The sequence below is a fragment of the Plecotus auritus genome, assembly GCF_963455305.1.
Source record: "Plecotus auritus genome assembly, chromosome: 5".
In the NCBI taxonomy this organism is placed as follows: domain Eukaryota; kingdom Metazoa; phylum Chordata; class Mammalia; order Chiroptera; family Vespertilionidae; genus Plecotus; species Plecotus auritus.
Window position 1 is genome coordinate 82,366,629 of NC_137776.1, and position 25,110 is coordinate 82,391,738.

General features: G+C 45.7%; 1 protein-coding gene across 3 annotated transcripts in view; it reads right to left on the reverse strand.

Moving 5' to 3' along the window:
• Nucleotides 1-25,110, reverse strand: part of MGAT5 (alpha-1,6-mannosylglycoprotein 6-beta-N-acetylglucosaminyltransferase) — a 409,267-nt gene that overhangs the window by 333,842 nt on the left and 50,315 nt on the right. Inside the window, exon 2 of one of the 3 annotated variants that reach the window (XM_080670056.1) lies at nt 11,756-11,803. The exons of the other annotated variants lie outside the window; for them this stretch is intronic. The gene's annotated coding sequence lies outside the window, so the exon portion shown is untranslated. The remainder of the gene's footprint in view (nt 1-11,755; nt 11,804-25,110) is intronic. 3 annotated transcript variants of the gene reach the window in all.

Consider the following 25,110-nt stretch of genomic DNA (forward strand, 5'->3'; position numbering starts at 1 on the left):
GGTGTTATTCCAGAATTTTCAAGGACCTGCTATACACAAGAAATCAGGTGTAGTGATCACCTGATGAAGATGTCTTTGTTTTTTATAATGTCTTTATAATTCTTAACATGTACATCTATTTCCTATCCAAACACACAAATTTAAATAGAAAAGGAAACTAGAGAGAAGGCAGGAATATTTGTTAGAAAGTATGCCAATAACAAAGTGCCAGCCGTCTCAAATTATTTTTCCTTTCTTTTCTTACTTACTTTCAAATATTTCCCTGATGAACAGGGTGAAAAAAATGAACATCTTTCCTAAAAGGTCACTCAAGCCCATGAAAGATTTTCTACGATCATAAAAATGATCATATATTTCTGGTCCGTCTCTTAGAATCACTTATTCTTCACACAATTATCACTGCCTCCAGGTCAAGGCAGACCGGAAGCAGCAGCAACAGGGCACACATTCTCCCAGCCCTACCCAGGGGAGAGCCACCCCTTGATGCTGTGAAAGAGCCAGGGATTCAAAGCCAGGAAACCTGACTAGAGTCTCTATTCTACCACTTTCTCATCCTGGGACCCTGACCAATCCCAACCTCCCAAGACACCAGTTTTTATTTATGAAATGCAGGTCAATGCTGCTGCTGTGAGAACTCACTCAAAATACAGAGGTTTCTATACAAACGTCAAATATTGTTACCCTTCTTGCAGGTTTATGCACGTCCCAATTCTCAACCAGAGAGAACTGTTTGCTTTACCAACAGGAGTTTTATCATTGAAAATAGCCCTCAGGTTGGTTCCAGCAGCATCAGCAGCAGATTCAGAAGGCATAACAGAGTATGAAACAGGTACGAAAGGCAGGAGAGCATGGAGTGAAGAGTGAAGGGTGGGGAGCCACACTGCCCAGGTCTGATCCCACTGGTGATGTCGGCAACTTTCTTAACTCTACATGCCTCAGTCTCTATTAACCAGAATAACAGTAGTGCATCAACTTTTTTATTCACAGTAGTTATCTATACTAATAAAAGGGTAATATGCTAATTAGACCAGGAGACCTTCCGGACAAAGCCATCGTGGTGGGCCGAGGCAGAGGTGGTTAGGGGCGATCAGGCCAGGAGGGGAGTGCAGTTGGGGGGGGGGCAATTGGGGGTGAGCAGGCCGGTGTGGGGGGCAGTTGGGGGCAAGCAGGCTGGCTGCGGGGGGGAGTTGGGGGTGATCAGGCAGGCGGGGGGAAAGTTGGGGGCGAGCAGGCCAGCAAGGGGGGGCAGTTGGGGGCGAACAGGTGGCAGGCAGAGTGGTTATGGGTGATCAGGCAGGCAGGCAGATGACCGGCTAGGAGCCAACAGTCCTGGATTGCGAGAGGGATGTCCCAGATTGGAGAGGGTGCAGGCCAGGCTGAGGGACACCCCTCCCCCTGTGTGTGAATTTCGTGCACTGGGCCACTAGTAGTCTATAAAGTCACCACCAACACTAAATTAGTGAATACTGAACCAGAGAAATACAGGGTTAGGTTCCTGAGAGGCTCTGGTCTCACAATTGTTGTCAACTGATCAATATACCTATAAGCATGGTTTATATGTGTTTCTGTATTGACACCTTACTTTATTTTTAAAATATGTTTTTATTTTAGAGAGAGAGAAAGGGAGAGGGAGAGAGAGAAACACCAATATGAGAAACATCCTCCTGCACCACCCCTACCGGGGTTCGAGCCTACAAGCACAACCAGGGTATGTGCCCTGACAGTGAATTGAACCAGAGGCCTCTGGGTGCACAGGAGAACACCCAACCAACTGAGCCACACCAGCCAGGGTAACACCTTATTTAATATGTATTGTTGATTCATTAACATTGAACTCACAGGCACAACACTTAACTCATGCTTGAAGAAGTTATCTAACCTGTATTTTATTCTAAGGCACATCTCAGCCTTCTTGCACTTGAGAATACTAGACAGCACTTTAGCACTATGCTTGGGAGGCATTTTAAACAGTGAAATCATTTTTAAAAAATCAAAAATGCCTCAAAATAGGCACTAATTAGATCTCAAAGAGGACACCTATTTACATACAGTATGAGACCTGAAACAAGAAGGCAAAGCATAGCCTTGTTCTACCTCAGCTGGGGACTCAGATTCTCCTCCATTTGGTGAATAGTCACAAAAGCACAGTAATTACTGATTTTAGCATTACAAATAAATTGTAACAAGAACTAAATTTGTAAACAGGGTCCACAAATAATGAGAACTGACTAACCTGCCTCACAGAGTAGCTATAATGATTTAAGGCATTGTGGGTTCTTTCAGACACCACAATAAAGCAAGAATCACAACAAAGTGCATCACGGGAACTTTCTGGTTTCCCAGGGCATATATAACCGTTATGTTTACACTATACTGTATTCTATTAACGTGTGCAATAGCATTATACCTAGAAAACAATGTACATAAGTTAATTTAAAAATACTTTATTGCTAAAGCATGCTAACTATCCTCTGAACCTTCAGTGAGTTGTAATCTTTTTGCTGGTAGAGGTTCTTGCTTCGATATTGATGAAAACACAGTACCTGTAAAGAGCACTACAGCAAGGCACTACAGTGGGGTGCACCACAGCGGGGTGCATTACAGTGAGGTGTGCACTATAGTGAGGTGCATTATAGTGAGGTGCACTATAGCAGGGTGTACTACAGCAAGCGGCACTAATGCAAGTTGTGCCTGCACAGATAAAGCACTGCTTCCTAGCATAGTGTGAACTCTCTGCAAATGTTAGTTATTGTTGGAGAGTCAAATACGGTATGTCAATTTTAAAAAATCACATTGTGCAAAAAGCATAACAAATTTAAAGAAAAAAGAACAAAGGTGATAGAGAATGACAAACACATGAATATGACTTGGAAGAAAATAAAAACTCAGGATTTCTTCCTAAAGCAATCTCTCACCAAAAGGTCACACTTCCAGTGCCAGTCATTTGTCTACCTTTTTGCTCTCAAGTCCATTCTCTGCACACCTTGTCCTTTTTGTAAAATATCAAAGGAAAGGACATTTCCCAAACACCCTTGTCAACTGGTTTCCATAAAGGTGGCTGTGGGAGGCACCAGCAGAAGCTGGGAGGGCAGGCACATGGAGCAGCCAGGGTCTCTCCTCTCTTTCCGTCAGCCCAGGGCCATCTCCTCCATGGGTGCAGCTCTTTCCAGGGGACACCCCTTCCCATTTCTGATAACCCTAACTCCCATCCTCCTGCAGCCCTAGGGGTGGGACATCTTCCTGTGGCTGCGAATAACTGAGTCATCACATACTTTTGGGCGTATCACCTCTTCCATGACCTATGTACTCTACGCAATTTTCAGTAGTAGGTTCTCTGTCCAAAATGCCTACTCAAGTTCTTCTGACCCACATCCTCCTAAAACACTGGCTCCAGAAGGATGCCACACATGCAATTTTGCCAAGAACCCCCCCTCCAAACACACACACACACACACACACACACACACACACACACACACACAGGATCCCACAAATCTCACCTGTCATTTTCTGAGTCTCTGGCTTCTCTGAATCGAGAGCCAATGAAGGTGTGTTTGGCTTTTTTTTTTTTTAACTCACTGCTGCAGGAAAAAGAAAAGTATACTTATAAAGATATTAGAGCTACTTCAGCTTTTTACCCAGTTACATTACTCTGCCACCTTTCAATATGGGCTACTGGCTGCCCCTGAACCATGGTTCCCTGTGCTTAAGTGTAATTTTTGAAGGCTAAGCATTACTCTCAACTCATCAATACCTTGATTTAAAAACAAAAAAACAAAAACAATCCAAATGCAGCCCATGGCACGTATCCAATTTACTCCCATAGTCGGCACTGGCCACTCCTGGCTGCTAACAGCAGCCTGCGTCACCACTACCCATTAATTCTGAGGCAACTTCTATGCTCTTGTCTTCCCATTGCTTCTCAGCCCAGTTCATAAAAATGGATTGCCGGACTGTAATCAGGGCAGGCAGAAAAGAGGAATAAACGAGTTCACTTGGATAAAAGAATGCAAGAGTGAACACGATTCTGATAAATGGGTCAAAGAAGCAGAAGGCGGGCTATGGGGAATGCTCGCTGCTCACTGAACCCCATTCTCCTCTCCCTGACACACAGCTAGACTGAGTTTTAGGCAACAGAATATGAATGGAAAGTGACACTAAGCACTGCCAGGCCCTGTCAAAGTCTTCCCATGCTGGCTCCTCCACCCGTTCCCCACGTCCAACGGACTGGGATGGGCATTACTGCAGGGTGGTCCTGGAGGGCCCATGTTCAAAAGCCAGGGCCTATTTAATCTTGATTTCTTAAAAGGGGCCACTCCCCCCACCAGCAGCAGCAGCAGCCCAAAACTATGGACAAGAAAAATAATTACACAGATACACACACACACACACACACACACACACACACAGAGGTCCGTTTGTGATAGGTCACTAATGCAGGACATACACATTTCCAATGAGCTGGTCAGACATCTGGTCAAGGTGGCCATGGGGTATATAAAATATTCCCCAAGATGCTCCTTAAAGAAAGATCTCTTTAGGAGACCCGCTGGGTCAGGGGCTCAGGAACAAACCCCTGTTGTTCCTGGTCCCCCATTTCTTGTCAGAAAGAGTTCAGTGTTGATCAACCAGCACTTTGTAGCATAACAACCCAGATTCAGAAAGGCCAGGTGGGCCTCCCAGCATCTGAGGACAGACATGAAGCTGAGATCACACCTCCAGGCCAGTGCTATTCAATGGGGGTAGGGACGCTACAGCGTAGGGCCAGTCCACGAGGCATTTATGGCCTGTGAAGAAACGAGTACCAAAATAGAGGGTAAGTATTCTGGAAAATTTTATAACAATTTGATAGGGTAATTTTATGTTTTTGAATCTAATAATAAAATTAAGGGCTTGTATTTTGAATTGTCTTATTCTTTTATTTCACTTTTCTAGTAACTGCTTTTTATTGTACCAGACCATGAGGGCTTATAATTTTTAAAAACTGTTCTCTTTCTCTAGGAACCCCAAGTACCCAAACACTTCTGCCAAATTCCCAAGACTACTTACCCCATCCTTCCTGCCTCACCCTCACCAGGCTCTCCTCCCTCCTCCAGGCTCAGCAACTCACTCTACCTTCCTTTCAAGGTGGCATCTCTCATTAAACGGGTGGTGATAAAACTCTCTGCAAGCCCCTGGGTGGTGAGCTGGGGGCACTGGTTCCTGTGGGTTTCCTGGATGGTGAGCTGGGGGCACTGGTTCCTGTAGGTTCCCTGGATGGTGATCTGGGGGCAGTGATTCTTGTAGGTTTCCTGGATGGTGAGCTGGGGGCAGTGATTCCTGTAGGTTCCCTGGATGGTGAGCTGTGGGCAGTGATTCCTGTAGGTTCCCTGGATGGTGAGGTGCGGACACTGGTTCTTATAAGCCATCTTGAGGTTCAGACCAAAACGAAGAATTAAGTGATGATCAGCCATCCATCCACAGGACTAAAATAACATGGGCTCTGGTCCCAGAACATGGCCATAGTGAAAGAACTGACTAGAAATCTGTCCACGGCCTTACCTCCGTTAATTCACCTTAGAGAGAGCCTCGGCCTGCCTGACAGAAGCTATCCATCCATCACTGTAAACCTGGAAAGCAAAGTGAAATGCCCCCACCCTCCTCCGGGGAGAGGACATACGGGAGAAATCCCACACTGGCCTCAGAGAAACCAGAGGTTCTTTAGAAAGCAAGTTGCCTGTGTGTGGCATCAGTATGATGGAGTATATGGGAAGGGAACGGGATGCCGAGCAGGACTGATAAACTTCCCATTACAAGGGCGTCCTGACCCAGGTAGAGAAAAGACTGAAACACACCTCCTTGAAAGTGAAAGAGGACAAAAACAGGTGGCAATGAGGGTAACAGAATAAGCAAAGGAAACTGGAGGCGGGCAGACCCAGGCAGCACCAACATCCTCAGCGTGGGTGTGCTGGGGATGGTGTAGGTCTAGGTTCCCGGCAGACCTCATTTTGTAGAATTTCCAGGGATGAAAGGACCGTGACTTTATTATAAGCCCACATAAACATCTTTCATAATCAATAAGACATGTGTCATTGGTGAGATCAGAAAGGCAGGAATCCAGGGGGAAGGACATGCGTGAGTGTTCTAGCAAGTTCCATGCTCGTCTGGGTATCAACTGTCTGGATATTTGAAATATTTAAAATGTTTAAATATTGTGTTCAAGTAAAGCCAGAGAACAGATACAAGATGCTGTTTTGAAACCTCCTGCCATGAACCGGGAATTCTGATTAGACCGAGTCCACACCGGGCATGCCTGTGAAGGCAGCTGCTCTGCACTCCACGTCTGGCCTGGGACAAGTGGCTGTGCAGAGCCCTGACCTCAGCCCTGCGGCCCCACCTTTCACCCTTCCCTTGGCCAGGGAAAGCGGGGTTACCCCATACTCCTCTATGAATATGGGCAGTGGCTACTGGAGTGCAGTCTTATGGACTCCAAGGCACTTCTTGGACTCTGAGGAAGAGGCCTCAGATGAAGCACCAATGTATACCACAGCGAAGGGCCAGGACGGTGACAGGCATTCCTCAGCTGACAATCTCCCGAAGCCTGTGGCCTCCATCAAGCTGGCTCAGGAGACTGCTCCTGTCCCCTCCTGCCTGGCACAGCTCACAGATGAGGCCAGGCACTTACACTGCCTAACGTGACTACCGTCCTGGAGCCTCAGAAAGAAATCAGTTCAGCAGTGGTGTTTCATTTTAATCACTCTAAGGCCTGCTGTCCAAGTCCCCAGTTCTGTTAGGCCTCTTCTGAGATTATTCATCTCTATGCCAACAGGAAAATGCCATTAACTTTAAATCCCGTAATCAGGGTTTGTTGATTAATGATTTCAATGTCAGCACTACCAGGGCAAACACAGTCACGCACCACATGACAGCATTTCAGTCAACAGCATAGTGCATCTAGAGTGGTCCCATCCTATATATTTAAAGGTTAATATGCAAATAGACCGAACAGCAGAATGACCAGTCACTATGATGTGCACTGACCACATACAATGCAGGAGCTGCCCCTTGGTGATCAGTGCGCTCCCACAAGGGGAGCACTGCTAAGCCAGAAGCCCTGAACCAGGCTCACAGCGGCAGCACTAAGGATGGCTGGCTGATGGCTTAGGCCCGTTCCCTCTAAGCCAGCACTTGGACATCCCCCGAGGGCTCCCGGACTACAAGAGGGTGCAGGCCAGGCAGAGGGACACCCCCACCCCGAGTGCACAAACTTCATGCACCGGGCCTCTAGTAAGATTATAATGGAGCTGAAAATTCCTATTACCTGGTGACGTCATAGCAGTCAAACATCAAAGTGCAGCGTATTCTGCTGTCATGTTTGTGGCGATACCGGTGTAAACACACCTGCTGCACTGCCAGTGCATAAAGTACAGCTCACAATTATGTACAGTACATGGTACTTGATAAGGATAAAGGACCAGTTTATGTATTTATTATACTTTGTTTTGTTATTAGAGTGTACTCTTTCTACTTATAAAAGAGCATGCCATGTTATGCCAACAGTATGGCATGTTTATCACATCTCTCGACTGCATCATTTTCCCTTGTGCTCAATTTAGTCTCTTGACGTAATGTGCTGTACCAGCTTGTAGCCTAGGAGCAACAGGCTATACCACATAGGCCAGACCACCTACGTGTGTTTAATATACTCTATAATGTTCGCACATAGAAACAATAAAATCACCTAACAATGCATTTTTCAGAATGTATCCCCATGTTAAGTGACACATGACTTTAAAATGAAATGAACTTTTTCTACCTACACCTTTTCTTCAGCTCATCATATTGCCACGTACCAGGTTCTGTGCTGGCCACTGGTGGTAGGAAGAGCAATAGGCCAGTGCTAGCCCTCAGGAAATTGACAGTCCAGATAGAACCTCAGCAAGTAAAATGTATTTCTTTTTTTAAAATATATTTTTATTGATTTCAGAGAGGAAGGGAGAGGGAGAGATAGAAACATCAATGATGAGAGAAAATCATTGACCAGCTGCCTCTTGCACGCCCCCAACTGGGGATGCAGCCCACAACCAGGGCATGTGCCCTTGACCAGAATCAAACCTGGGACCCTTCAGTCCACAGGCCAATGCTCTATTCACTGAGCCAAACCAGCTAGGGCAAGTAAAATGTATTTCAATTTCATTCGGCCCTTCCTCCACTTCCTTTGGCAGCATATGTTCATATCATTTATTTGAGTGGCTTTGGTTTTATTTTATTTTTACCATGAACACTGCATGTTTCTCTTTCAGTCATGTGTCAAGAAGTGAAGCTTAGAAACTAGTTCTTTCAGAAATTAAGGCATAAAAGACTAGGTACAGGATCTACCAACCCATTTGAGAAACAGTTTCTGACATCAGCTTCCCAATAATATCCTCTCTCTCCACAGGCTCTATAGTAGTCAGAGTTAAAGAGTCACTTGTTTTGAGACGCCAATAAGTTTCCTGATCTCAATGGACTCATGTGGTTCCATACACACCTGAGCACACAGCCAGAATAACTTCATCCTGCCTATATCAGGAGAGAGGATATGCAACACGGGAGGAACAGAGAGCCACTTCTCTCCCTTCTGGAAGACCCAGCTATTTCCAATCTCCTAGGAGTCACCAACGTGTAAAGAGGCCATCCTATATAATAAAGAGCTAATATGCAAATGGTTGTGAAGCCCTCACACCGTAATGACCAATCAACAGGAGGCTGCGTGCGGGGCAGGCGCGGGTAGGTGGCGCTGCGTGCGTGGCAAGGCCAGGGGATGTGAGGCTGTGTCCCCCGCCCGGCACCGGCCAGGGGATGTGACGCTGTTATTGTTTATTTATTAACTGGTGGCCCAGTGCACAAAATCTGTGCGGGGGGGGGGAGGGGGGGTCGTTTCCCTCAGCCCAGCCTGCACCCTCTCCAATCGGGAACCCCCTGGGAAATGTCCAACCGCCTGTTTAGGCCTGATCCCATAGGGATGCCTGCCTGATTGACCCTAACTGCCCTCCCCTGCCAGCCTGATCTCACCCCCAACTGCTCTCCCCTGCTGGCCTGATCTCGCCCCCAACTGCCTCTGCCTGCCTGATCGCTCCTAACTGCCCTCCCATGCCGACCTGATCTCACCCCCAAATGCTCTCCCCTGCCAGCCTGATCTTGCCCCCAATGGCCCTCCCCTGCCAGCCTGATTGCCCCTGACTGCCTCTGCCTCGGCGCCCACCACCATGGCTTTGTCCGAAGGAAGTCAGACGTCTGGAAGATGGCTGGTTGACCCGGTCTAATTAGCATATTACCCTTTTAGTAGAATAGATAGATTATATAGGATAGGATTGCTTAAATGGGGGTTTCATCAGGAGGAGATGCTCTTGGCAGACAAAAATACATAATCCCTATATCTGGACTGATAGCCGGCTATCTGCACTATACTGTCAAACCGGTCATTAAAAAATTGAACCGCTTTCTTACACTTTACACCAAACAGCTGTTGCCCTTAAAACCCCTCCTCAGCCCCCACCTTAGGTTCTGCCTTCCCAGTTCACCCAGATTAGGTTATGATTGGTCGGTTTCTATGCCAGTCAGCATCTCCTGGCCTATCAATGGGCCTGATTAGAGAGGCGGGGCTGATCAGCAGCCCCAGTGGAGGCCTCAGAAAAAGAGAGGTGCAGCTGCTGGCCAGGCCCGGAGCCAAAGAGAGAGGCAAGTGCTGATCAATGGAGGCTACGGATCAGACCCTGCTTCTCTCTTCAGGCCTCTCTTCTGGCCTGATCTGCAGCCCCCTCAGCAGTCAGTGCTGGGTCTGGGCACCCACAACAGTGGCAGTCAATGCTGGGTTACCATGGTGACCCAGCACTGACTTCCGGTTGGTCAAGCCTTCAGTCATTACGGACCCTGGCTCTTTATATATATAGATAAATTTATATATTATTTTCATATACATTTTACTAATTTTCTTTCATCTCTGACACTTCTATTATAGAGAAAGGGCAAATAGCAATATTAAAATATTTCCTCTAATTAATTCCCTTTTAATGTGCACGAATTTTGTGCACTGGGCCACTAGTGTGCTTTATATTCTGAAGGCTATTTAAGGGATTATAGGAACGTCAAGTGATCTGTGATATGGCTTTCAAGTTATAAATGTCAATGACAGCCAAGTCTGCTGCGTTCGGAACTCTTCCAACAGCAGGTTGACAACAACCCAATTCGATCAGTCTGGGAGGCTGACAGGCAGCTGCTCTTTCAGTAGTTATTCCTAAAGGAGCCAAGAGGCTTCTCCAAGGCATCTAGGTATGGTGTACTGGGGCAGGGGGGGCGAGGGGAGGAGGCAACAACATCTTTGGTGGTGGAGAGACAGAGCCCGGGAGTGCCACATGACGCCAACATGTCTGCCTGCTCCATGAAGACTGTCAACCACACACAGTGCAGAGTGGCACAGGTGAGAGGTGCAGACCCGGCCATAAGAAACAACCAACAGAAAAACCACCACAGCACAGAAAAGGCAGGAAGATGCTCATCCCTCCCCTAGCATAAGCCACAGCAACTAGGTATCAGGGATCTGAGACCCAGCTCTGAGCTCCAGGATGCCAGCCCACTACCCCCAGCTGCCTTGCCTGACAATCTTGGAGAGCAGTGAGCAAACACCCCTATCTGCCACCACTAAACTAATCTCAGAACAGACCCTTAAGACAGATTATTTGGCTGACCAGTCTCTGAAATGAAGCCCCATTTCCATTAAATGATGTGTGCGGTGTGTGATGTGGGGAAGCGGGGGTGGGGGTAGGGGATGGGGGGTGTTGTTTGTTGCATCTCAGACAAAATTCCCACGTCTTTAAATATTTGAAATCCCTTTGAGGTTCTGAAGAAGACACTTCCTGTTTCTCTGGTTTCTCCCAGCAGGACAAACTCTAAAGGTGACAGCTAGAGAGAAGCCTCTGATGAAAGTCACATGGTCACAGGATTTTTCTAACATTAAGGCTTTTATTCACATCAGACATTCATCTGCTTTCGAGTTGCTGGTGAGTTTTTAATCCTGTGATGTTGTTTGAGACAAAGTTTGTTCAAAGACCCACATATATAAGAAACAAATTAGGAATGTTTAGTGCTTCATTCTGTTGGCCCCATAACCTTGTCACCCAAATCCTATCAGCCTGTGAAATCCAAATATTCTGCTCCCAACTGAATGCCTGATTTACCAAGGTAACTCTCAAGGGTAGCCTGAACAGTAGTTTCAAGCTCTACTGAATTCAGTCAGTAAACAAGGACATATTTAGCAAACAGCTTCCCACACAAAGTATGATCGTAACTGGGGACTTTAAGAAAATGTAGTCTTTGAGCAATGGTTTCTTGATGTAGACTCAGCTCAGAAAGTGTGCAATCTTGATGAGTCACACTCCAGTTCACTGCTGTTTCTTTTGGTCACATGATGATCCTCCATGTCAGGTCTTGGTTGGGCTGCTCTAAAAGGAGCAGCCCTTCCATGTAAGAGTGACTAAATGATTGAATGAAGTAATAAATGGCCTACTGCTCCCATCACTTTACTAATTCTAGACATATGAAATAGTCTTGCCGAATTATCCCACCGATCAAGTCCACTAGGCTTTAACAGAGATGTCCCCTCAGGATTGGGCTGCACTGTATTTTGATGGTTCCAATTGCTACCATCTCACTCAACTACTTGGTCCTCTCCCTCCCTAGGTCAAATATCCTGGACCTGTGCTTCGCCAGGTAAAAACTTGCTTACTACAATACTTACATGGCCTAATAGGTCCTCCACCAATGTCCAGTTTAGAAGTGATCACTCCTGAAATCACAAAGACAAAGACATTTTTAAGTTTCTCCTCTTTAAGGTCTTGATTCACTGAAAACAGACAGGCTAACCAAGAGCTTCTATGAACTTTGCTTCTTCCATTTTGGAACCTAAGTGCCTTTTAAGATAGTCTCCCAAAAAAAGGATACCTAAAAATATCTAGGTGAGAGGCTTATCACTTCAACTCTAGAGGCATTTATCTAATAAATTGTATTATCTCACTGCTAAGATCCAAATCCATCCATTATTAGATCAGTAGGAGTAAGGCAGAGACAGGGCCTCTGCACAGAACTGCTCTTTGTTCCAAGTCTCAGGAGGCATTAAACCAAAGCTTTTACCAATCTTAAAGCTTTCCAGACTCAACTACATCAATATACACACAGTCCCAAGTATATGTATACACATAATTTTAGCAACAAACAGCTCTATTACAAAAAACAAAGGAGTTTGCCATGAGATAAAGCCCACTGAATTACACACCTGTTCATTCAAATATAACAGATTACTTAAATCCACTTCATCTTGAAGAAAAAAATCCAAAAAAGCAACAAAAAGCCATTTTACAAATATATCTACTACTAGAGGCCCAGTGCACAAAATTCGTGCATGGGGGGGGGGAGTGTCCCTCAGCCCAGCCTGCACCCTCTCCAATCTGGGACCCCTCGAGGGATGTCTGACTGCCCGTTCAGGCCTGTGGGATCGGGCCTAAATAGGCAATTGGACATCCCTCTCACAATCCAGGACTGCTGGCTCCCAATTGCTTGCCTGCCTGCCTTCCTGATTGCCCCTAATCACTTCTGCCTGCCAGCCTTATCACCCCCTAACCACTCCCCTGCCAGCCTGATTGATGTCTAACTGCTCCCCTGCCAGCCTGTTTGCCCCCAACTTCCCTCCTCTGCCGGCCTGGTCACCCCTAACTGCTCTCCCCTGCAGGCTTGATCACCCCCAACTGCCCTCCCTTGCAGGCCTGGTCCCTCTCAACTGCCCTCCCCTGCTGGCCATCTTGTGGTGGCCATCTTGTGTCCATATGGGGGCAGCCGTCTTTGACCACATGGGGGCAGCCATCCTGTGTGTTGGAGTGATGGTCAATCTGCATATTACTCTTTTATTAGATAGGAGGATAGAGGTCTGGTGCATGGGTGGGGGCCAGCTGGTTTGCCCTGAAGGGTGTCCTGGATCAGGGTGGGGGTTCCCTTGGGGTATGGGGAGGCCTGGGCAAGGGCCCTGTGGTGGTTTGCAGGCTGGCCACGCCCCCCGGCGACCCAAGTGGAGGCCCTGGTATCTGGGATTTATTTATCTTCTACAATTGAAACTTTGTAGCCTGCAGCGGAGCCAAGCCTTCCGCTCACTTTGTGGCAGCAGCCATTTCTGTTGGAATTTATTTATCTTCTATAATTGAAACTTTGTAGTCTTAAGCGGAGGCCTGGGCCAGCCAGGGTGTGCGGAAAGCTTGGCTTCCTCCATCGCCGGGGGAAACCCAAGCCTCCCTCCTGCTCTCTCTTGTGGCTGCAGCCATCTTGGCTGGGTTAATTTGCATAGTCGCTCCTGATTGGCTGGTGGGCGTGGCTGGTGGGTATAGCAGAGTGGTGGTTAATTTGCATATTACTCTTTTATTAGATAGGATGTGCTTCTATACAGGTAATACTTCCCTCTATAAAACACCTTTATAAAAGAAGAAAAGGGGGGGGGACACGTCCTTTAACAGATACATACAGTGTGTTTCTGCTATTTGTGGAATCTATCAGCAGAGTATTCTAAAACTGAAAGAGCTCAATTGGGAGGGAGGCAAGGAGAGAGTGGGGAGGAGGGAGAAAAAAAAAAAAAAAGACCAAACTACACAGACCCACCTGCAAGCTGACTGCCCACAGGTCTTCTAAGACTAACCAACTGGTCTACCTTCTACTTATGAACCTCATATAAGAACATGCACCATTTTCTGCTGGAAAAAAATGTCTGAACAAATTTTGTTATTTTTAATCCAGTCAAGCCAATTCTCTCTTTATATGGTCTGTAGCATATAACTACCCTTCACAGCATTAACGTTTTTTTCTGTGTCAATCTCTGAGCAATACCAGAGGGTGGTAAACTGGGCAACTGGGGAGAGCAAGCTCAACCCTCAGTCATCCCAAACTCGCCATCTCCACAAAAGAGTCTAGCCCAGCTGTGGGCAAACTACGGCCCGCGGGCCGGATCTGGCCCATTAGGCTGTTCTATCAGGCCCGCGGAGCCGAAAGAGCGGAGGGTTCTCTTGCTCTCCCCTCCGCTCCTTCACCAGCAGCAGTGTTAACATGGCAACGTCGGGAAACACAGCCGCAGCTCCTTCTTCTGAGTCCGCCCATTCAGTAGAAGGAACAACCTCTCAATCTTCCAGAGGCTCCTTGTAATGCCCACGGATGCGTCCCCAGACATCACCCTGGGAATGCGTAGACATATTATCGTGGTGATGTAGGGAGACACGCCCCTGGAGAGCACAGTATCAGAGCATTAGCTAAAAAGGAGACCAACAACACTGTTCCCACTGAAGTTGATGTTTTAAAGACCAAAAACCTTTCAACCCAGTCTACATTGCCATCTACATCTACGTCCCAGGCATAATTTGGAAGCTGCACTAAAGAAAATGTTTAATTTACTGTTTACACATTTTGTTCTTTTCTATTTGTTTTAGTTTTAAATTATTTTATTATATTTAAGTTTAATTTGAAAGGCTTTTGTACCTTTCCTTTGTTAGGCAATTTTATTTTGCCTTTGCCATCTTCAATATAAGGTATGTTATTGTGCTATGATTCCTCCATTTTTTGAAGTTTCAAATTATAATAATTAGTGTTTACATTCTTCTTGTTAAAATGTTTGAAATGAATAAAACTATTGAAATTTAAAAAAAAAAGACCGTACCCTTTCATGTAATGATGTTTACTTTGAATTTATATTAGTTCACACAAACACTCCATCCATGCTTTTGTTCCGGTCCTCCGGTCCAGTTTAAGAACCCATTGTGGCCCTCGAGTCAAAAAGTTTGCCCACCCCTGGTCTAGCCTCACTAAATGCTTACTAAAGAGGGATGGAAGGCTGGAAGGAACTGAGGCAGTGCCAGTGACCTTGTGGCCGCCTTTTTTTTACCAGCTTCTGTTTGAGATAGCTTTGATTTTTGAAAATATACTATCATGATACAGAAAAAGCTGCTAACTCCAATAAGTCCAATCATCAAGCTATACACTGAGTGGACAGATTATTATGCGTTCAGAGTTCATAATAATCTGGCCACTCAGAGTGTGTGTGTGTGTGTGTTTGTGTGTGTGTGTGTGTATTAGAGGCCCGGTGCATGAATTTGTGTATGGGTGGGGTCCCGCCAGCCTGGCCAGAGTGAGGGGACATGGGTGGTTGGCCAGTCTGCCTGCTGGTCGAACTCCTGGTCGAGGGGACAATTTGCATATTAGCCTTTTATTATATAGGATATACACTGAGTGGCCAGATTATTATGCGTTCATAGTTCATAATAATCTGGCCACTCAGTGTATTTTGAGAAAACAGAAACAGACTCATAGACATAGAGAACAGACTGATGGTTGCCAGAGGGGTGGGGGTTAGGGGACTGAGTAAAAAAAGTGAAGGGATTGAGAAGTGCAGATTGGTAGTTACAAAATAGTCACATGGATGTAAAGTACAGCATAGGAAATATAGTCAATAATATTGTGATAACTATGTATGGTGCCCATTGGGTACTGGAAATGTCGGGGAAGAACACTTTATAAAGTATATGGTTGGCTAACCACTATGCAGTACAACTGAAACTAATTCAAAATACTACTGAATGCAAACTATGTACTTGTGAAAAACAATCCTAAGCATCTTAGTCAACATCAAAAACACCTCATACATGTGACATAATAGGGCTAATAAAATGAATAGGCACATGCCTCAGACCTAAGTAATATCAATTTACTTTCAGTGCTTTTACTCCTTTCTGTATGTTTTCATAAACATCTCACTTGGTACTTTACATGGCAATTTTCCTAACGAGTACTGGGTTCAAGTGCAAGGGCAGTGAGTGACATGAATCATACCAGGAGAAACAATGTAAAAATAATGTTCATGATGTGCCAAAAAAGAAAGTTCATTACCCTTTACCTCCCCCGATGCTTTCAGATTTGGATTTGTTTTTCTTTAATAACACACTAATTAAGAAGTCAATCTTGATTTTACCTTAAGAATCAGACAAGCTACTCCCAGAGTCACACGAAAACTACTGTATTACTTACTATTAGCAAAATTCATGGTCACCAAGAAACCAAAAGGCCATTCACTTCTATCCTCAGCAAGGCTTTAATGTCCAACTAATCTTAAATACAGTTTCCTGTGGAGCCAAGGTATAACATTAATGAAAATTTATAGCCATTTCTAGCTGTGTCTGTAAAAAAAAATGTTGAAGGAAGTCCTTTCTCCTTCCTAATTTTCAAAACAGCATCACTCTGCCACTTTCATCAAGATTTCACCCAAAAATACCTTGCTTGGGTATTGATACACTCCCTCAACCTCTTCTTGGGCTTATGTTTTGGTTTTCTTCCCTTTCTTAATTATAGCAAAACTGTGAAAGCATTTTCAAATAGAGATCATGGGAATGCAATTCAAACTAGAAAAAAGAATAGGCCCCAATCACAGGGGACAGTGAAAGAGGAGCTAGAAAAAATTGGAATCCCATTTTTAATCAACATTTGCCTCTTTCATTTTATATTTTGTATAAAAGATATTGCAAATAGCCCATAAAATAACCTAATGATCAGCGCTACACTCTAGGGTGGCGTTCTTTAGAAATCTGCATTCTGTTTCTTGTCTCTATCCCTACCCCTTTTCAAAGCACCTCTAAGTGGGCGATGATAAAGCAAACATGTTCAAGGACCACCTTGCAGGTCTCCTCTGGATCTGAAGACACAATGGCAGCCAATTCTACACCTCCCCATCCCTCATGCTCTTCAGCACTGGAATCTGTTGGGTTGATCCCTCTTCATTTAAACTCAAGCTTTCATCCTCTTATTCCTTATGGACAATGTCTTTCCAAATAGAGGATCTCAGAATCTTGATGCGAAAACAACCATGGACATGACTTAAAGAAGGCTTTCCCTCGCTCCTTCTTTTCCACAGCCTAATGAGCAAAGGTGGCTCATTGAGAACATCAAAGACGTCCCATATTTATTCACGTGAGAAAGTAGTTGAAGGGAGTCTATGGTTCCACCTAAAATATCTTCATGTCTAGAGAAAATATTTCTAATGATAAGATCATCCAGTGGTATACACTAAAATTGGCCATGTTTATAAGCTTTAAGTCATTCAATCTTCCTTATCGAATATCAGGTGCTCACACAGGAAAAGACCCCATCATTACAACTGGCTTCACTCCACTTGCATCTGATGTTGGGCAGAGCAGTCTCATTTACCAAGCAGTGAAATTCTAGAGTGGCCCTTGACACCACAATTTACACAATCTTAACCTTAAATATGTTTGGTTTCATCACACTTTGAACTGTCTAGCATATTTCCATCTCAGTGAGGCCTCTCATCCAGCCTCCACTGAGAGCTTCCAAAAATATATCACCCAATCCAAATCTGTCCCATATCACTCACAATGCCTAGACTCAAACACAGGGGTCCACCCTCACCAGCCACAAGGGCAACAAAGTGAAGCTCCAAGCCTCTGTCTTCTTGTGTCTGAATCAGAGGTAATCACAGTGCTCAGCCAGAAATGATGGCGGATTTATGAACAAACACAACAGAACCAAAGAGTACAGCCGCCACATCAGAGGGACAGGGAGCCCTCTATAATCATTAGCAATTGTTATTTGGGTTGATATTGCTATACAAGGATAATTAATTTACAGGATAATAAAAGAGCAGTCCCAGAACCATTCAGCAGCCTGGGGCCACAGCCTCTGTGAGTGCCCCATGTGCTATACTTTCATTTTGCCAACAGCAGTTTTGTCAGGCAGGTGTGACAATGACAACGATTTAGTGTACCCTTAGCTAAAATGATGGTCCTCAGGTAAAGTGTGTTTGATTCACAAATGAGAAAAAAAATATTCAAACCTTGTGACTTTCAAATTCCTCATGAGCTTGGGTTATAGAGATAATACTTGGAGCCAACAAAGTTTATCCAAGATTCTACCAAGATGGCCGAGGACTAGGAGTGTGGAACACCAAGTTTGTAACTGCTTTTAATGTTCACTCACAACGTCACAAAAAGAAAATCCCTGCTAAAAAACTTACATACCACCCCAAACAATATTTGGTATTCTCATCAAAATTATTCTAACAGGTACTAGGGAATTAATCTTAAAATCCTGTTTCTGGAACCATCCCCAAGTTACACCTGGTCTGTCCCTTAGCCTAAGGGTTCCAGTCATGTAGTCCCTGGACCAGCAACATGAACATCACCTGGGAAGCTGTGATACAGAGTCTCAGACCCCCACACACACCTACTAAATCAGACTGCAACCTGAACACACCCTCTAGGAGTCTAGGAGGTGTGCTCAAGTGTAAAAACCATGGCCAATAGGCTATTAACATGTGGGCTGGACATCAGACAGTTCTTTTCCTTAAAATACTACCTGGCACGTTTTTGTTCCTTAAAAACCTGCTATAGGATGATGTCAACTGTTCCTTTCTATTTTTAAATCATCATGATGAGGCTGTGGATGATTCATTCAGCGCCTTATGTGATCACTTAAAGAATAAGCTCCTTTTCTCCTGCTCCTAATGGAAGGTGACTGCTGCCTGTTATTCCTGATGCAATTACAGGAACGATTCAGTAACAAAAGTTTGTCCTTTATCAACCTCAGCAAACACTGCAATAGAATTGTAATTATAATGCTCCATTCTTTCCCATAATGTGTTCATATTAATGTATCCTTTGAAAGTGATCATATCACATGTCATAACAAGGAAACACGGAACCTGGGATCAAACTTAGTTTATTGTAAACAGAGACCAACACTGTAAGTGTTTGGACAAACCTTTTTCAAAGGACAGGAAACAAGTATGCATTAACCATTTCGCTCATTTATCTCAATGAAATATGGGAAAACTGATTTAATGTTTACTATGCGTCCTAACGTGACCTCCCAATACTGAGTGGTTTATCACCAGATACCACCCATCATCCAACTAATTATCAAAGCAGGAAGCATTAAGGTGCATTTCCTAAATAGTAAATAACCTTTTCTATACCGTTAATTGGTTGAAGTATGTATTATTCGGAGGAGTTAATTTCATACCTGCTGTGAAGTCTCCTGATGAACTGTGAATACCAACATATTATTAATTTCCCTTTCCTTTTTGATTAATTTCATACTTACGCTGGGTGAGAAAGGCGATATTAATGATGTCTGGAAGACAATGTTCAGTTCTTGTAAGATACTAAATCAACCTCAAGTGTTCAAGTAAACAGAACCCAGATAAGGAAATAATAATGGAATCATCTCTAGGAGGTGTCCAAGGTGCCATGCAAATAAATGCTCTGAAACCGAGACAGTGTTTAAGCTGTAAATTCCAGTTCAGACTCTTCTGGGACAGAAGGAGAATGAAAGCTGGAATTCTGGAGGCTGCAATATGCACAGATAAACTGCTGCCCCTAAATTAACTGAGAGTTAATTTATTTTCCACTACAATTCTCAATTTTCCAAGGGTATCTGTGTTTTCCTTAGTCTGTTCATACCCTTGTCTTCTCTCGACTCTCTGCAACAATCGCAGGACTCCTAGCTCTACACACGTGAAGAAAAAGGTCTCCCTCATCAGAGGATATAAGAAAATAAGTATGAACAGTCAGGAATCTTTATGTGCATATGCTAATCCTATCCTGATAATGATGCCTCCATTCGTTGAGAAACTGCTATGTGCCAGGACACTACTAGTAAGAGTTCTGTGTAAGTTATCTAACATAATAGCTCCTTGAGGTACAGTTATTATACACATTTTACAGATAGAGAAACTGGGATTCAGAAAGCTAAACACCTTGCATCTTCACACAGATCTGCAGGGCTCCCAAGCCACACTGCCTCCCTAAGAGTCTGATTAAATGGACCATTTCGGCTGCCTGGACACTATTCCAGAAGACCTGAAAGCTCGGGCATGATGTCTTCCTCTAAGAAACTCCCCTGCTAATCCAGCTCCAACTGACCCAAGTCTTTTTTGAATGCCAACATTTTATACACTCTCACAATTCTACGCTATTGGATTTTCTCCTGTCAACTAGAGTACCCTGTGCCTTAAATCTCCCTTCATAAACAAGTCCAGCCAACTAAGACTGATACCCAAACTCCTAAGTACAGCCTCGGTCATCTCTGGCCATTGTCTAGGGCAGTGCTCTCCAATGATAGCCCCTCCTACATGCGGTTATTTAAGTTAATTAAAATTAAATAAATTCAATTCTCAGACACACTAGCCACATTTCAAGTGCTCAGTAGCTTCACGTGGCTAGGGCTCTCGTATTGGGCAGACAGCACAGCAAATAGAGGACATCTCGTCGTGGCAGGCAGTTCTACTGGACAGCATTGGTGTCCAGCTACCTCAAGACAGCATCTTTCCACCTAATACCCACCAACAGCTGTGCAGGAGGACAAAGCCTCCTACCTCGGAGCTAATTAAAGGCTTCATCAGAATAACTGGGGCCATACCTGTGTGTCTTCACATACCACCTTCTAAGGCAGGCGTCCTCAAACTACGGCCCGTGGGCCACATGCGGCCCACCGAGGACATTTATCCGGCCCGCCGGGTGCCGCTGCCTGTCCTGCTTAGCAGCCAACTCGTTCCGGGCCTGCAGTGCACATAGGAATTTGTTCATAGTTTTTTTTTTTTTTAACTATAGTCCGGCCCTCCAACGGTCTGAGGGACAGTGAACTGGCCCCCTGTTTAAAAAGTTTGAGGACCCCTGTTTTAAGGAGTAACATTTCTTGAAATGTTAAGTCACTTGGTAAACTTATAAACAAAGCAAGCAGACAGACAGCATAGAACAGAAAGCACTGGAAATGAGTGGCAATAAGAAACAATCATCCTAAGACCTTCCATTAAGGAGTAACCACCCTCTGCAACTGTAGGTCAGGAATCACCAGGAGCTACCCCACACATGCACAGCCACCCACACAGGACCTCACCAAAGCTCTCTCAGAGTGAGGAGTTAATCTTTGCTATTTCTCCTTGGAAAGACAAAATCCCCAAAGTTGGTCTCTTATTTCTAACTAGAGGCCCGGTGCATGAAATTTGTGCATTGGTGGTGGTGGGGGGGGTCCCCTCAGCCCAGCCTGCACCCTCTCCAATCCGGGACCCCTCAGGGAATGTCTGACTGCCAGTTTAGGCCCAATCCCCGGGATCAGGCCTAAACCAGCAGTCGAACATCCCTCTCACAATCCGGGATCACTAGCTCCTAACTGCTCACCTGCCTGCCTGGTCACCCCCAACTGCCCCACCTTGCCAGCCTGGTCGCCCCCAACTGCCCCCCCGCCGGCCTGGTTGCCCCTTACTGCCCCCCCTGCTGGCCTGGTCGCCCCCAACTGCCCCCCCTCTGCCGGCCTGGTTGCCCCTTACTGCCCCCCCCCTGCTGGCCTGGTCACCCTCAACTGCCCCCCCCCCCGTCGGCCTGGTCGGCCCCAACTGCCCCCCTGCCAGCCTGGTCACCCCACACAGCCAGTGACTTTCAGCTCCACTGATTATCAGGCAAGGCAGGTGACCTCTAAGCCTTCGTTTTATCTTTTGTGAAACCAGGATCATAATTGTGAAAATGCTGCCCAGGTTCTCTGCACAGAAGAGATAATAATAAAGCACTCAGCACAGTGCCTGGCACACAGTAGGCATTCAAATGTTACCTCTGCCCCTTTTACTGTTATTATCAGTAAGTCTCCTTAAGGGCACATGTAGCATAATAGAAAGAACATGGTTATGGGAATTACACTGATCTGTGTTCAAATCCCAACTGTTCAGATCCTAGCTGAGGGACCTTGGGGAAATTCCTCAACCACTCAGCTTCAGTATTTTTATCTGTAAAATGGGAGAATAATCAACCTCAAAGGGTTAGTCCAGTCGTCGGCAAACCGCTGTGGCTCGCGAGCCGCGGTTTGCCGCTCTGTTGATTAATGAGTTTGCCGACCACTGACCTAGACTCTCGATTCCAATAATTACAGGCTGTTGTTGTTCCTTGTGATTAAGCCCTAAGGAAATCTAAGAATTAAATGAAGGACTATACCTAAAGTTCCCAGTACACAGTCAGCAACTCAGTTAGTGACGTTTACTAAATATGACTGTAATTCAGTCAAAACACAACTGGAAAGAAAGGAAATGACACCTGTGTCCTCCTCACTCCCATCCCTGTCATCTCCCTCCAGACTCAGTCTTTATTAGTCCACAGAGCAGGCTCACCACCTTCCAGAGGCTTCAGCGAGGCCTCCCAAAGCACAGCCAGTGCAAGAGAAGTACATGGAAAGCTGCGAGAAGAGAAGACCATGTATCCATCCTCATCTTCATCGCTTTGCCAGCCAGTCTCCAAATATTCCTATCTATTCACACTTACACATAACTCCAGGGAGGCCATTCCTGAAAGGAAAACACACTGGTGCTATTGATTACCTTTTTTAAACAAGACTAAGATTGAAACCATCCTTACAAAAAAAAAAAAAAAAAAAAAGAGCCCAACTGCTGAGAGAAAAGACCAGATTTGAAGCAAATATTCAAACAAGTGGATAAAACCCTAGGAAATGCTGACCCCCACCAAGATCACACCCTTATTGGGGAGAAAAATAAACTCTACTCTTTCAGATCAATTTGCAAGTTTTTGAAAACTCAGAGGGGAAGTCAGAGCAAGGGGAGAAGTCCCCAGGGGAGAGGCCTGGGTTGCACTCTCCCCTTCCCAGGCCCTGTGGTTCCTGGCATCTGCCTCCTCTGAGCTCCAGACCAGGGGCCCAGGAGGCCCAAGGGGCAAATCCTTGGCTCAGGTCCCTCAACTGCTGGAGGGGAGAGGATGGGCAGGAAGCCAGCCTCAGTTACATGAGATAACAGGTAACCAGGTTCCCACCAGAAATATGTGTCTCCTCGCAGATCTTACTCCACAGGGCTGAAAAATGACTGCACTTCCTTCCGCTCTGCCAGTTAGACCCAGTGCCCAAGGCAGGGCACAGCAGTCCCCAGGCACACAGGCTCTGACCTAGTCCTGTTCAGCCAGCTGATCTAAGGACAGTCACTCCCCCTGATGCAGGCCAATGAAGGCCCATTGGAATCCAGGGGGAGTGAGTTGTACTTCACAGGAGCATACATTGCTTGAAAGAGCTGCAAACTCACTGACCATCCCCAATACTCTAGGAAGCCCTCTGCATCCAAGCTTCCTCTCTTCTCACACCGCCACCTCCAGCTGCACATTCTTCCTCGCCCCGGCCTCCGGCTCCAAGGTGTTCCTGCTAAAACTCTGAAGTCCACAGCACGCTCCTGGCTGATGAGAGCTCGCAGTTCACCAGCAGTTTCAGATCACACTACTGATCAGGCCAGAGCCCCAGCTGGCAGCCCTGATGCTACTGACAAGCCCTAGGCTCCAATACCGTACCTATTACAGCAATCCTTTTTTGGAGCTAAAAAGGAACAGATGAAGGAACGGAGATGCAGAATTAAAGGAACGAACACACATCAAGTCACAGAGCTGACAGGTGGCAAAGCCAGGCTGTGAACCCCGACAGTCTAGCCTCACCTATAACCTTTGTACTGGCCATGCTCCTTTCAGCCACCCTGGACCACCTGTCCTTTCACTAGAATGCTGGAGGAAAGAATGACCTCTTAGGCCCAACAAACCATCCTCAGCTGCTGGGTGCTGGGGAGGGCAGGGAGAACCAGCCATGTCCTCCCCACCTACACCAACAGCTGTGCCCACCCTCATCAGAATCCCTCAGAGGAGCAGAAATGGAAACTGAAATTTACCACGCAGGCCAGGCTGCACTAGTCAGGCCAATGTGTTTGATTTGCTTGGTGTATCCTCATTCCTGGTCAAACCCAGCAGCACAGCGAATCTGCACTTTCTCTGATGCCATTTAGGAACCACTACCCCTTGCCCATCTTTCCCAGAGCAGCAATTTTTAAAAAACAGTTTAACTGTTGATTTTTTTTTTTTTTTAAGAGAAAGAGGAAGGGAGAGAAAAAGTATGAGAAATACCAATGTGAAAGCAAAACATCAATCAACTGCCTCCTGCACACCTCCTACCGGGATCAAGCCCACAACCCAGGCATGTGCCCTGACCAGGAATTGACCAGCAACCTTTCGGTGCAGGGGATGATGCCCAGCCAACTGAGCCACACGTGCCAGGGCTCAGAGCAGCAATTCTCAAGGAAGACTTGGGAGAAAAATGTCAGAATCCACCCTAGGAGCTTCTAAAAAGATATGCCACCACCATCAAGAAATGCAAAACAGCCCTAACCGGTTTGGCTCAGTGGATAGAGCGTCGGCCTGCGGACTCAAGGGTCCCGGGTTCGATTCCGGTCAAGGGCATGTACCTTGGTTGCGGGCACATCAGTGGGAGGTGTGCAGGAGGCAGCTGATCGATGTTTCTCTCTCATCGATGTTTCTAACTCTCTATCCCTCTCCCTTCCTCTCTGTAAAAAAATCAATAAAAAATATATTTAAAAAAAAAAGAGAAATGCAAAACAAATAAACAACCAAAAACCCAGAATCTTCTAGGGCAGTGGTCAGCAAACAGCGGCTCGCGAGCCACGGTTTGCCGCTCTGCTGACTAATGAGTTTGCCGACCACTGTTCTAGGGAATAAACAGTAAGGAGAGGAGCTGAAAGTCTAGTTAACTTCCAAACTCTGTGGGGCAGTATCAAGCCCCAGCCACCTTTTTTTCCTGAGCAACCTTGTCACGCTTCAAATAATTTAACATTCCACCTCCAGAGATTCATTTAGCGGGTTCTTTGCAAGTGAACAAAAAAGAGAGAGAGAAACAGAGAGCGGGATGGAGGGAGGGAGGGAGGAAGAGAGAGAGAGAGAAAGGGAACAAGATAGAAAAGACAGACAGAAAGGAGGGAGGGAAAGAAAGAGAGAAGGTCCTGGGAATCCTTTTACATGACACTGTGACAGGAATAATGAGACCTTTCACACACATACATATCCTCTCTCCTCCCTCCCTCCCTCCCTCTCTCTCTCTCTCTCTCTCTCTCTTTCTCACACACACACACACACACACACACACACACACACACAGAGAGAGAGAGAGAGAGATTGTGAGGACTTAGACCAGCACTCTTCAAAAGAAAAACAATGCAAGCCACTTAAGTAATTTAAAATGTTC